The 12,224-nt window shown below is 45.6% G+C and overlaps 1 protein-coding gene across 7 annotated transcripts in view; it reads right to left on the bottom strand.

The window, feature by feature from the left end:
• CA10 (carbonic anhydrase 10 (inactive)) overlaps positions 1-12,224 on the bottom strand; it is a 437,425-nt gene that overhangs the window by 26,352 nt on the left and 398,849 nt on the right. The window lies entirely within an intron of this gene.

The raw sequence follows: 12,224 nt of genomic DNA, 5'->3' as shown, positions 1-12,224 counted from the left end.
TCATGCAACATGCATGATTTTAATAACTTCAGTGACCATCTGCCTCAAACTGGCAAAGCACCAGGGAGTCGTCTTCTAAATTGCTGTTAAGTGAATTTACCACATATGAGGTGCACTGCAGGGGTTGGTATAATTTCCTCTCTACAACAGCAGTTGCCATAGGCATCAAGTAATATGCACTCTTCAGCACCAGCTCAAAGTCAGAGCTGTCAGGGGTGGAAATACTTGCACAAACATGTCGGACAGGCAGTGTGATTGTGCTGCGTAGCTGCTTCAACCACACACGTCTAAAATTCAAGTGACTAATGTCATTGGCCAAAATTTTCAAAATTGGTTGCCCCGAATTAGGCAATGTCATTGTGAACACTCATCATCCCTTGTTTGTTGCACAATCTGGTTGTACCTTGTCTCAATTTAAAATCGGTATTTTAGATTGTCAGATCCTTAGAGCAGAGAATTGTCTCTCTTCCTATATGTCTGTATGATGCACTGCACAAAGGGCTGAAATCTGATTGAGGCCTTTGGATATTACTGCAATATAATAGCCTGATTTTTCAAGGGCGATGAAAACCCTTTATTCCCAATGTAGTTAGCAGGAACTGTGGGTATTCAACATCTCTGTCAATCAGGCAGCTTAGTGAGATGTCTAGCTCTGACCCAAGACTGAAAAATTAGGACCAGTGTTTCAGCATTTTTAAAAGTGGAGCAGCCTGGTATTTGGAACTTAAACCCCAGCCCCTCAGAGGTCAGCTTGACTTAAAACTGAATGAGAGAGAAAAATCCACTGGCAATAACAAACAAACAAACAAAAAAAGAAAATATGTTCATGGCATAAAAAATCATTTTTACATCAATGACTGAACTTACTGTGATTCATTGTGTGCTAACTGGTGTGATATATTATGCCAGACACAGAGCATCATGTATGCTATGCAATACTGATAAGACTTTTTTTAAATAGTCACATCTCATTAAGGTCTAAATCTTGGTCCTTTTTGCAAACCCATAAAAAATGGGATTTATGAAGAGGGAGCTCACCGGGGATTGGGAGAAATGATCTTCTCCCAACATCAGGGCATGAAGCATTCTCCAAAGGCACTTCTATAGCTCAGATTTCATAGTGGCCACTGCTGACTTAAAATAGGGACTTTGGGTAGTGGATTCATATAGCTATAGGCCACATGGGCAGACAGAAAAGGACTGAGCTAGTGAATTATACTTCAGTATCTTAATTGAGAATATCGGAATACTTGGACCTAAGATCAGTACAGAAAATGCACAATAGTCCTTAAACTTGGGAATTCACATTTAAACACTGATTTTAAAAGTAAAAACCACTATGTTACATTGTGCATTCTGTTACACTAGTGAAAATCTGGAGTGACTCCTCTGGTGTTAAAGGAGTTACTCTAGGTCCACATCAGCTGGAATGAGATCACAAACTGATTTTGGCATACTTATATCAAATAATGTGGGCAGAATTAAAGTTGGAATTTTGAACTGAAAAGTAACTTTGAGAAGTTTTGTTTCACTCATAGTTCTTGAACTCACAACATTTATGTTCCACTTAGCTCACAATATTAGATCCATAGGCGATCAAAGAATTTCTTTTACGTGCCACATGGCTAATGTCTTCTACAGTTGGCAAAGAAGCTGCACCATAGATGGCTTCCCTCCCCATGAAATGCTCCTATTCATGGGCTTTGTCTACACTATGAGTTTTTGCCAGGAGAGGCAATGCAAATGAAGTGCTGATTAGCATATCGTCACACTTCATTTGCATAATCTCCTCCGATGCCTTTTGCGCAAAAACAGGTAGCGTGGACGTGTCTGTTTTGCGCAGACCCCTCTTTTTCTGGCAAATACTCATAGTGTAGACAAAGCCATAGAAAAAAATCTTGTTAAAATGTGATTTAATAATCACAATGGACTCTGTCCCTATGACAGGTGGAATGCTTAGTGCCCCAGTCGTGCAAGAATACAGTAGCAAAGATTGGTGTAACAAGACTCACCTGACTTTTTATGATGTATTTATTAAAAATAATGTTAAGACCTTATTTTATCACCAAAATATGTGCGCCCATCAATATGCATGCCAGCAGCAATCAAAGTTATGGCATACATTTATAAATCAAGCATAACCTACACAATTACTGTCTCGTTAATCATAACGTGAGAAATTAATGATGCCTTATAAACTCTGGGAGAATTCACATACCATTTTTTCTTTTGTTGCCTTAATATGCCAGGTATATTTTGCAATCATGTGAAAATGTCTGATCTTGCTGTCCTAATTGACATAAAGAAAAACACCCAAGCTGCACATCCATGTTCAATAAATATATCATGGTGCTCAGTCATAAGGATATTGAATGAGCTTGTACATTTCTAAAGGGCACACGAAAAATTTTGCTTTAGTACATTGAGAGGACCTGGACCCTTAGCATAGAGCATTGCCATGTACAACTCTCATTCAACTACCCAAAACAAAAGAAAAAAAATCTGACTGTGAGGGTCAAAATGGTTGACAATGTGTTTGTTTTTGACTATTTTTTTCCTCTGCTGGATTGTGAACTATCAGTTGACCTTTTTACAATGGGCACGGTAGAAAATTTTAAGCAAGACAAAACCAAACAACCTGAAAAGAGGAAGGAAAGAATGTCAATGTAGACAATGAAGTCATCTTCTGAACTCCGACAGCCAGCAGAGTTGGAGGAAGCATTAACCATCCTTTTGTGGCATGTCTTCTAAAGGTCTTGTAAAAAATTAATGAGGGTTTTCACTAAACAGCAACCAGAGGTTCCAGGCTCATTAGTCATCAGCTTGTGATGTTATTGAATTTTTATAACATTTTAGCCACAGGGACTGTGCCCTTGTTAACATTTTTAAACTCTGCAGCATATATTCTGATATTATTTACCAGTATTCACTCTAGGAGTCAAAGTGAATTCGTGATGACATAGATCATGAAATCTGCATTAAGTGGGATTTTCTTGTATAGTAAGTCCCTTAGTTACTCAGGTCAGTTTTGTTGATTTAATGAACCAAATTGTAAGTACAAGATTGAATAAACTAAAGATAAGAGAACAAATTCATCTTCCTTTTGTAAATGCAATCCCTGTGGAGGACAACTTGCAGAAACCATGAGAAAACACTCAGTTCCCATTTCAAAAATAGAATGTGTGGGCTCAGGACTAACAGATCAAGTGAAGGAAAATCATAAAATGCTCAAATGGGATTCTACAATCTGTGTCAAATACCTGGGCTCAAATTGCAGGTGATCAGTGGACCTGATGGGAAACTGATTACTAGTTAAATTGTCCATGGTTATATAATGAATCTCTCATTCCTGTAATACACTCTGATCCAGAGGAAAATTGATACTTAGGGTGACCAGATAGCAAGTGTGAAAATTTGGGACACTTTTGTTTTTTGGGGGTCGGGTAGGGTGTATAAATTGCCTATACAGTAAACTTCCGATAATCTGGCACCTTTAGGACCCAGGGGGTGCCGGATTATCAGATTTGCCGGACTATCGGAAGGGGGGGCTATGAGGGGTCTCGGGTGGGAGGGGATGGCACCCCACACCCCCCATAACCCTCCCTTCCGATAGTCCGGCTCTGCCCCAAGCGTCCCTGATTCAGCCGCTGCTGGTCAGTTTCAGCAGTGGCTGAATCGGGGATGCCTGCAGCAGAGCAGCTGGAGTGCTGCCGGGTTGGTCTGGTAGCACCGACCCTTGGCGCTGCAAGACCAGCCCGGCAGCACCCCAGCTGCTCTTGGGGATGCCTGGGGCAGAGCAGCTGGGGTGCTGCCGGGTTTGTCCCGCAGTGCCACTCCTCGGCGCTACTGGACCAACCCGGCAGCACTCCAGCTGCTCTGCCCCAGGCGTCCCCAAGTCAGCCGCTGCTGATACTGATCAGCGGCTGACTCCAGGAAGCCGGAGGCAGAGTTGCTCTGCCCCGGGCTTCCTGGAGTCAGCCGCTGGTCAGTTTCAATAGCGGCTGAATCCAGATGCCTGGGACAGAGCAGCTGGGGCGCTGCCATTTTGGTCTGGTAGCGCCAACCCTTGGCGTTGCGAGACCAACCCGGCAGCACCCCAGCTGCTCTGTCCCAGGTGTACTCAAGTCAGCCGCTGCTGAAACTGATCAGGGGCTGATTCCAGGAAGCCGGGACAGAGCAGCTCTGCCTCGGGCTTCCCGGAGTCAGCCGCTGGTCAGTTTCAGCAGCAGCTGAATCGGGGACAGCTGGGGTGGTGCCGGGTTGGGTCCCGCAGCCCCGAGGGGCAGCGCTATGGGACCTACCCAGCAGCCCCCAGATGCTCTGCCCCCGGCTTCCCCGATTCAGTCGCTGGTCAGTTTTAGCAGTGGCTGAATCAGGGAAGCTGGGGGCAGAGCAGCTCCAATGGTCCGGCTGCCCGTAGCACTTCCGGGTTCCTGATGGTGCCGGACCATCAGATGCCGGACCATCGGAGTTTTACTGTATAAGGCAAAACCCCTAGCAATGTTCCCTTTAATCTTCTCTATCCATGTACAGAATTTTTCCATTCTTGTTAGGAATAATTTTATGTGCACCAAGTCATGTGCGAAAGTGCAACACCAGTAGAAAGAAAAAACCTAGCTGTGGGTTCACTGCTAATCAGCTAGGGGACATTTTAATCTCTCCTGAGCCCAAACTCTTGGTTTATGGCTGCTAGTAGTGGAACATCTGATCACCTTGTTTGTTTGAAACCCCCACACCTGTACTAGTGTTTGTTCCCAGCTCAACGTTCCTCTAGCCCTGCACACATATACATGCAGACCATCCCTCCTCTCTGATGGCTCAAACTGTTTCAGGGGTAGTTCCAAATAGTATATAAAAAAAAGCAAAAGTTTCAACATGAGTTACAGCTGAACTTTCAATCTTGCTAACTATCACATTGTGGAAAGAACTTCTGTTACTGTAGCGTGCTGGCTGAAAAATAGGAAACTCTGTGAAAATTCTTGCCCCAAAACGTGTCCTTTTCCCCACGGGAAAAACACAGAGATTCAATTTTTTCCTGACCAGCTATGCTAAGTAGGACTCTTGATTAATCCAGCTCTCCCATTGGGAAAACAATGGACCGGGGGGAGGGGGGGGGGAGACCATGATGGGAAAGAATTAGGCTTTAGTATCATTATGGTACCATGATTAATCACTCCACCAAAAAGAAAAAAAGTAAGTTGGGTGAGGTGATATCTATTATTGGACCAGCTTTTGTGGGTGAGAGAGAAAAGCTTTTGAGCTCCACTTTTCTGTGGAGATTGAAAACTTGTCACTGTTATGAATTTATGCTGGACCAACAGAAGATAACTCACTCATCTTGTCTCTTTCATTTCCTGGGACCAACTGTGGCTGCTGCGGCAACACTGCAACCAATACATTGAAACAGTTAAAAAATTAGTTTGTATCAACTTTCCCCATTCTCTAAACTTATATTCTATAAACAAGTAATTCGCATAGCAACAAATCCTCCTAACTACCTGTTAATCAAAAAGTCCCTTTGGATGAGTCTGACCAACACACAGCACTGTATATAATAACAATTAAAACCTTCTAAAACATTCGTTTCATTCCCTTTGTTCATAACATATTAATTAACAAGAATCAATTAAAGATTAGTAATTGCTGAATAGTAATATTGGTAATGTACATCAAATGCAATATTCAAGCAAGCAATTTCCTACCTCAAAATCAAACTGATAAGCAATTTAGTTAAAATGGGATGCTAAATAGCCCTGACTCTGCTTGCATTCTTTGCGGCGGCAAAACTCCCATGGGAATGGTCGAGTAGATACATCGATCTTAATTCTCATGGTATTAATTGACTATATCAGACATTTTAATAACCAGACTGGTTTAATTTTTAAGGCAACTAAATTTAAACTCCATTTATAATGACAAACCAACTACTCTAAATCAACTGAGCAGATGGGGGATTGCAGCTGCTTCAAATTAACTCCAGCACAAGAAGTTCATTGTATTACAAATGGTTTTGTAAAAAGCAGCTTTATGCTGAAGATACATCCTCATGTGCTGGTCTCCAATAATGGGATATTCAACTAAAGGCTACTAACTAGTTGAGGAATTAGCTTTTGAAAACGATTCCCGAAATATACAGATATATACAAATTGAATAAAGAAGGGGGGGGGGAGGTACGGCAACAGAGGTGTGTGTGTGTGTGTGTGTGTGTGTGAGTGAGAGAGAGAGAGAGAGAGAGAGAGAGAGAGAGAGAGAGAGAGTATTAATTCTGCAGGTTTTGCCTTAAAGACCTCTACAGAATTTAATAAGGAATGTTAAACTTTCTACAGAATTTTTGAAGGAGCAAAATGCTTGTTAAATGGTGGTTTCCCTCCGATTCAGGGAGACTCAAGTGATGTGCAGCTTCTATTTTCAAGCATCTTCCAGCTTTATCCACTAAGAAAACAACGGCTGCTGCTCTTTGTTCTATTGCTGCTAGTTGATTTGGAAATACCGTAGCCAGCTCCTGTCAATTATCCAGTCCGAGGAGGAAGTTCTGAAACAGAGATGTTGTCTAGACTGGGATTTGTACTAATCTCATCCACCAACGTAGCTGTACCAGTGTAAACTTCTAGTATAAAATGCTACAAAGCACAGATTGTACCAGAGCATTTTGCCTTTTTTTTTCAAGTAGGGCAAGATCAATCAGAGCAATTTGCAGTTTACACTCTCAATAGCAGAAATTTGTTCGCATACACATTGCCCTGGTCTATACTAGGGAATTATTTCAAAACAACCCCCCCTTATTTCAAAATAGAGATAGTGTGGCCACTCCATTGCTGCTATTTCGAAATAACTATTCCTCAGAGTCATTCAAAGTAATTACTCCCCAGTACTTACTGGGGCTCTAAATTGAGGTAGCGCTTCCACATTAAGGGAGCCTGCATCGGATTAATTTCAAGGCTTCCCTGTAATGTGAACATGCTATTTCAAAATAGTTATTTTGGGAGTTATTATTTTGAAATAATTTCCTAGTGTCAGACATGCCCTTGGAGGGCTACAAATAGCTGGAACCAAGCCAAATTCCCAGGGTTGTAGTGGGCTTTAAGATAACTTCTTGTATGTGCTTTCTGTATTGTTCAGTTTGCATGGCTCTACCATCTAGTGTTGTCCTCTGGATCTAAGTGTGCCTCCCCTGCATTTTTGAAAAGTATTGTCTTGGTGCATGAACAGATTTTCATAGGAGCAAAAAAATACACAGTTGAAATGAGAATCTCAAAAGGATTCAGCTTAAGAGTTTATAGAGAGACTTCCCTACTAGACTCCATCATATACAAAGGCTTGCATATTGATAATCTCATACACATATTACTGTTGCCTTCCTAATGCGGGAGCCAGATTCATCCCTGGGGCAGCCTGTGTTGGCAGTCCTGCTGCTTCCAGGGTGGGCGGAGTGAGAGGGGGGTGGGACTCCAACTTACAGTCCTGCCCTCCCCAGGCCAATGCCCTAAATCTTGGGGAGAGTTCTTCTGTCAGGATGAAGTTTTCTGTTTCAGGAGAGATCCTTTTACCCATTGGTCCAAAAGAGTCCAGATTTTTTTTAACCTTCAAGGCACATTACAGGGCCTATCAATACTCTTGGATTCTTCCAAGAATAACGAGGCGAGAGGTATTTAAGGTGACTCTATAGCTGAGGTAGCTCTCTGCCTTATAGACTTATAGCTTTGTAGGTTGTCCTGTAGATGTTTTAACAACCCGTTTGTATTCTGTTATTTATCCTTACATTGTATGTTCAATATTTGTCCTGTGGAATTGGACATATGATGAATACGTTTAAGTAATAATTATAAAATTGGGGATTTACCGGGGTGTGGCACTAGGAGCCAGATGTGAGAGATTTAGGAGATGGATGAGGACCAGTGCTTCCGTCCACTCAGAAATTGAGTGCAGCTACCAGAAAACAAAGGTACTACCTCTACCCAGAGCTCCCTACATCCCAGCATTGAAGAGGGTGTAGAAGTGCTCAGACCAGCGGTTCAGGATAGAGTCCTTTTCGGTGAGCAGTTCTTTCCCGTCTGCACTCCACAAGGGGCTCAGGATTTGGTACGAGGGGCCATATACCGCTTTTAGAGCTTCGTAGAATCCCCTGTAGTCGCCAGTATCAGCGCAAAGCTGAGTTCTTACTGCGAGGTTGGTCCACCACTCGTTCTGAATCTCTCGAAGCTTGCGCTGGAAAGTGCTGCATTCCAGGCGGAAGGCTGCTTTTTTGCGCAGGCAGGATGGTTGGGCCAGGTGGGCCTGGTGTGCTGACCTCTTGTTTGACAGTAGCTATTGGACTTCTAAGTTGTTCTCATCGAACCAATCCCTGTTCTTCTTCGTGGAGAATCCTAGGATATCTTCAGATGTTTGCAGAACAACGGTTTTGATACGATCCCACAGCACTTTTGGAGCCGGAGGCGAGTCTGCTAGGCAGCTCGGTTCCTCTAGCCTGGATCGTAGGCTCTCCTGGAAAGCTGCCTTGACTGCGGCAGACTTAAGGCTGCAGACTTTGAGCTTCTTCCTCGGGGCGCCACCTTTCCTTGGTGCGGGCTCAAAGTGGAAGCTGAGTTTGCAGCGGACAAGGCGGTGGTTTGTGTGACACTCGGCGCTGGGCATTACCCTGGTGTGAAAGACATCTTTTAGATCACGCTGGCGCACTAGGATGTAGTCTATGAGATGCCAGTGTTTTGACCGAGGGTGCATCCAGGTTGTCTTCAGACTGTCTTTCTGCTGGAAGATAGTGTTGGTAATGGAAAGCTGCTGTTCCACGCAGAGTTCAAGTAACAAGCGTCCATTATCGTTGCAGCTGCCCACACCATGCCTTCCAAGTACGTCTTTCCAGGTTTCCGAGTCTCTGCCCACTCTGGCGTCGAAGTCGCCCAGGATGACAATCTTGTCATCAGCTGGAACATCCTGCAGAAGGCTGCGTAGGTCGGAATAAAACTTGTCTTTGTCAGCAGGGTCTGCCTGGAGAGTTGGAGCATACACACTAAACAGTGTGGCATGTTGCTGGTCACGAAGTGGTAGACGCATTGAGATGATGTGGTCAGAGTGGCTGGTTGGCAGGCTTGCAAGCTTGATAGCGATGGAGTCCCTGATCATGAAGCCGACACCTGAAAGGCGTCTCTCTGTCGCTGGTTTGCCTGACCAGTAGAGGGTGTAACCTGCGCCATGCTCTCTTAGACTGCCTTCCTCTGAAAAGCGGATTTCGCTGAGTGCGGCGATGTCAACATCCAGCCTAGTGAGTTCGTGTGCAATTAAAGCAGATCGTCGCTCAGGTCGAGTGCTGTCGGCTGAGTCTAACATGGTTCTGATGTTCCAGCATGCGAGTTTAAGTCCTTTCCCACCTTTTAAGGCGAGTGGGATGCGCCGTTGATTCTTTTATATAGTTCGACCGCATATGGAGATGCCCGTTGACCGCGGTAAGCCAACTGGGGGAGAAGGAGACGAGCTTTGTTTAGGCCACCTTTTCTAGGCCCCTCTCCGTGTGGAGCAAGCAGTGCTGTCCCTAAAAAAGGCAGCTTGGTCACTCAGGGTGCTGCGAGTGATGATGTCGTCTCCAGGTCATCATCAGACGACCACTAGCGCCTGAGCCACCTGCATGCAGGATTGAGACTGCGGCTGCCAGTGTCATCTTACACCTGCCGAGTTCGCCCCTTTCCCATCGCTACAGGACTTAGTGAGACCGGGGGGAGTAGACGTGAGTATTTCCTTCTTGCCTGCGCAAAGGAGCTTTCAAGTGGAGTGCAGTGTGCGCAGAACTGGCTCCACCCTTTAAACCCGGGGTTCAGTTGCCATGGCCTAGCAAGCTGGGATGGTGACAGTGAGGTCCTCGGGCCGTAGGTTTTACATCAGAGTTCCTTCTCCTAGGCAGACGGCCTTCCAGGGCTGAAGAGATCCACCTTCCCTGCTATTCCAAACCATAGCTGGTAGGCCACAGCAGCAATCCACAATAATGAAGTGGCGCGCCTTGGTCCCGAACACTTGGCCGTTGGGTCCTAACGAGACCCTTCCGCCCTGGCCGGTGGCTCTGTCGTGGGAGTTCATTCGCCCAGTGATGCAGTGTAAACATCACCCCCTCACATTGTTCAATGCTAGCCGCTCAGTCCAAGAACCAGTGATTGACCGCATTCCACAACAACCAGTGAAAACTGAACTGGATGTGGCACCAACATTACAAGAGACTGAGGAAGCCATTGAACAGCTGAAGAGTGGTAAAGCTGCAGGAGTTGATGGCATCCCTCCTGAGGTATGGAAGAACGGAGGCCCAGCACTGTACACCAAACTCCATGATTTCTTCGTCTGCTGCTGGGAGCAGGATAAACTCCCTCATGACCTCAAGGACGCAGTCATCATCACCCTGTACAAGAACAAAGGGGAGAAGTCAGACTGTTCCAATTATCGCGGCATAACACTTCTGTCCGTCGCCGGCAAAATCCTCGCAAGAGTACTGCTGAATAGACTGGTACCCGAGATAGCAGAAGATCACCTCCCAGAGACACCGTGTGGCTTCAGAGCCAACTGGGGAACCACAGACATGGTGTTTGTCCTGAGGCAGATTCAGGAGAAGTGCTGGGAGCAAAACAAAGCGTTGTACGTCACCTTTGTGGACCTGACAAAAGCGTTTGACACCGTGAGCAGGAAGGGACTTTGGAAAATCCTGGAAAAACTAGGCTGCCCACCGAAGTTCCTCACCATGATCATCCAGCTTCATGAAGACCAGCTTGGACAAGTCAGACAGAGCAGCGACCTCTCGCAGCCTTTCCCTATTGCAAACGGCGTGAAACAGGGCTTTGTTCTTGCTCCCACACTGTTCACCATTTTGTTCAGCATGATGCTCCAGCAGGTCACAGAGGACCTGGACGACGCTGATGGCGTATACATCCGTTTTCGTCTCGACGGGAGCGTGTTCAACCTGAGGCGTTTGCAGGCCCACACAAAGACCATGGAGAAACTGATCAGGGAGCTGCTGTTTGCTGATGATGCCGCCCTCCTTGCTCACACAGAGGCAGCTATGCAGCGAATTACGTCTTGTTTCGCAAAAACTGCTCAGATCTTCGGTCTTGAAGTCAGCCTGAAGAAGACTGAAGTTCTTCATCAGCCCACACCCCACGAGGAGCACTATCCACCAAGCATCTTCATTGAACAAACAGAACTGAAAGTTGTCCACCAGTTCAGCTACTTGGGGTGCGTGATCTCGTCTGATGCCAAGATCGACAAAGAAGTCGATAACAGGCTAGCCAAGGCAAACAATGCATTCGGCAGACTATACAAACGTGTCTGGAACAACAGCAACCTCAAAAGAGACACGAAGGTCAGCGTCTACAAAGCTGTTGTGCTGACCACTCTCTTGTATGGCGCTGAGTCCTGGGTCACGTACCGTCGTCACCTAAGTCTCCTCGAGCGTTTCCATCAGCGCTGCCTCTGCACAATTCTAAATATTCCTTGGAGTGACTTCGTCACCAACACTGAAGTCCTTGAGTTAGCGGAGGTCACCAGCATCGAGGCCATGGTCCTCAAGATACAGCTTCGCTGGGCAGGGCACATCGCCAGGATGGAGAACCACTGCCTACCCAAGATCGTGCTGTATGGGGAACTGTCCTCTGGCTACCGTGACATAGAGGCACCACAAAAGTGGTACAAAGACTCCCTGAAGAAGACCCTCACTGCTTGTTGTATCGATCACCGTCAGTGGACAACACAAGCAGCTGATCGCAACTCCTGGAGGCACACAGTCCACCAGGCCACCTCCTTCTTCGAAGATACCCGCAGGGCCTGTATGGAGGACAAAAGGAGAAGGAAGAAGAACCGTGACCCCTCAGCACCTATCCCGGATCAGACCTATATTTGCAGCCGTTGTGGCAGGACCTGCCTGTCTCGCATAGGCCTCGTCAGCCACCAGCGTGCCTGCAGAAGATGTGGATTTCCTTCCTAGATCTTCGTTCGCGAAGCCAAGCCATGATAAAATTGGGGAGAGGAGTAAATCAATGGGTGTTTTGTTATTCTCACAGAATAACTTGATATATTTTCACTGTGCTAACATTTTAATTATTGAGAAATTCTTCAACGTTAGGCATGGAGATCTTTTCTTTCTACTCTGCTATATATTTGAGAGTTTGTCTGTGAGTCTCTCTCTCTTTCCGGAAAAGGGATGCTAATGAGACACTTCGGAATTGCAAATCCGCGGGGGATTTAAATATCCCCCGCG

The sequence above is a fragment of the Pelodiscus sinensis genome, chromosome 20, assembly GCF_052426305.1.
Source record: "Pelodiscus sinensis isolate ZL-2025 chromosome 20, ASM5242630v1, whole genome shotgun sequence".
In the NCBI taxonomy this organism is placed as follows: Eukaryota; Metazoa; Chordata; order Testudines; family Trionychidae; genus Pelodiscus; species Pelodiscus sinensis.
The sequence above is the reverse complement of the archived record's forward strand: the minus strand, read 5'-3'. Positions and strand labels throughout refer to the sequence as shown.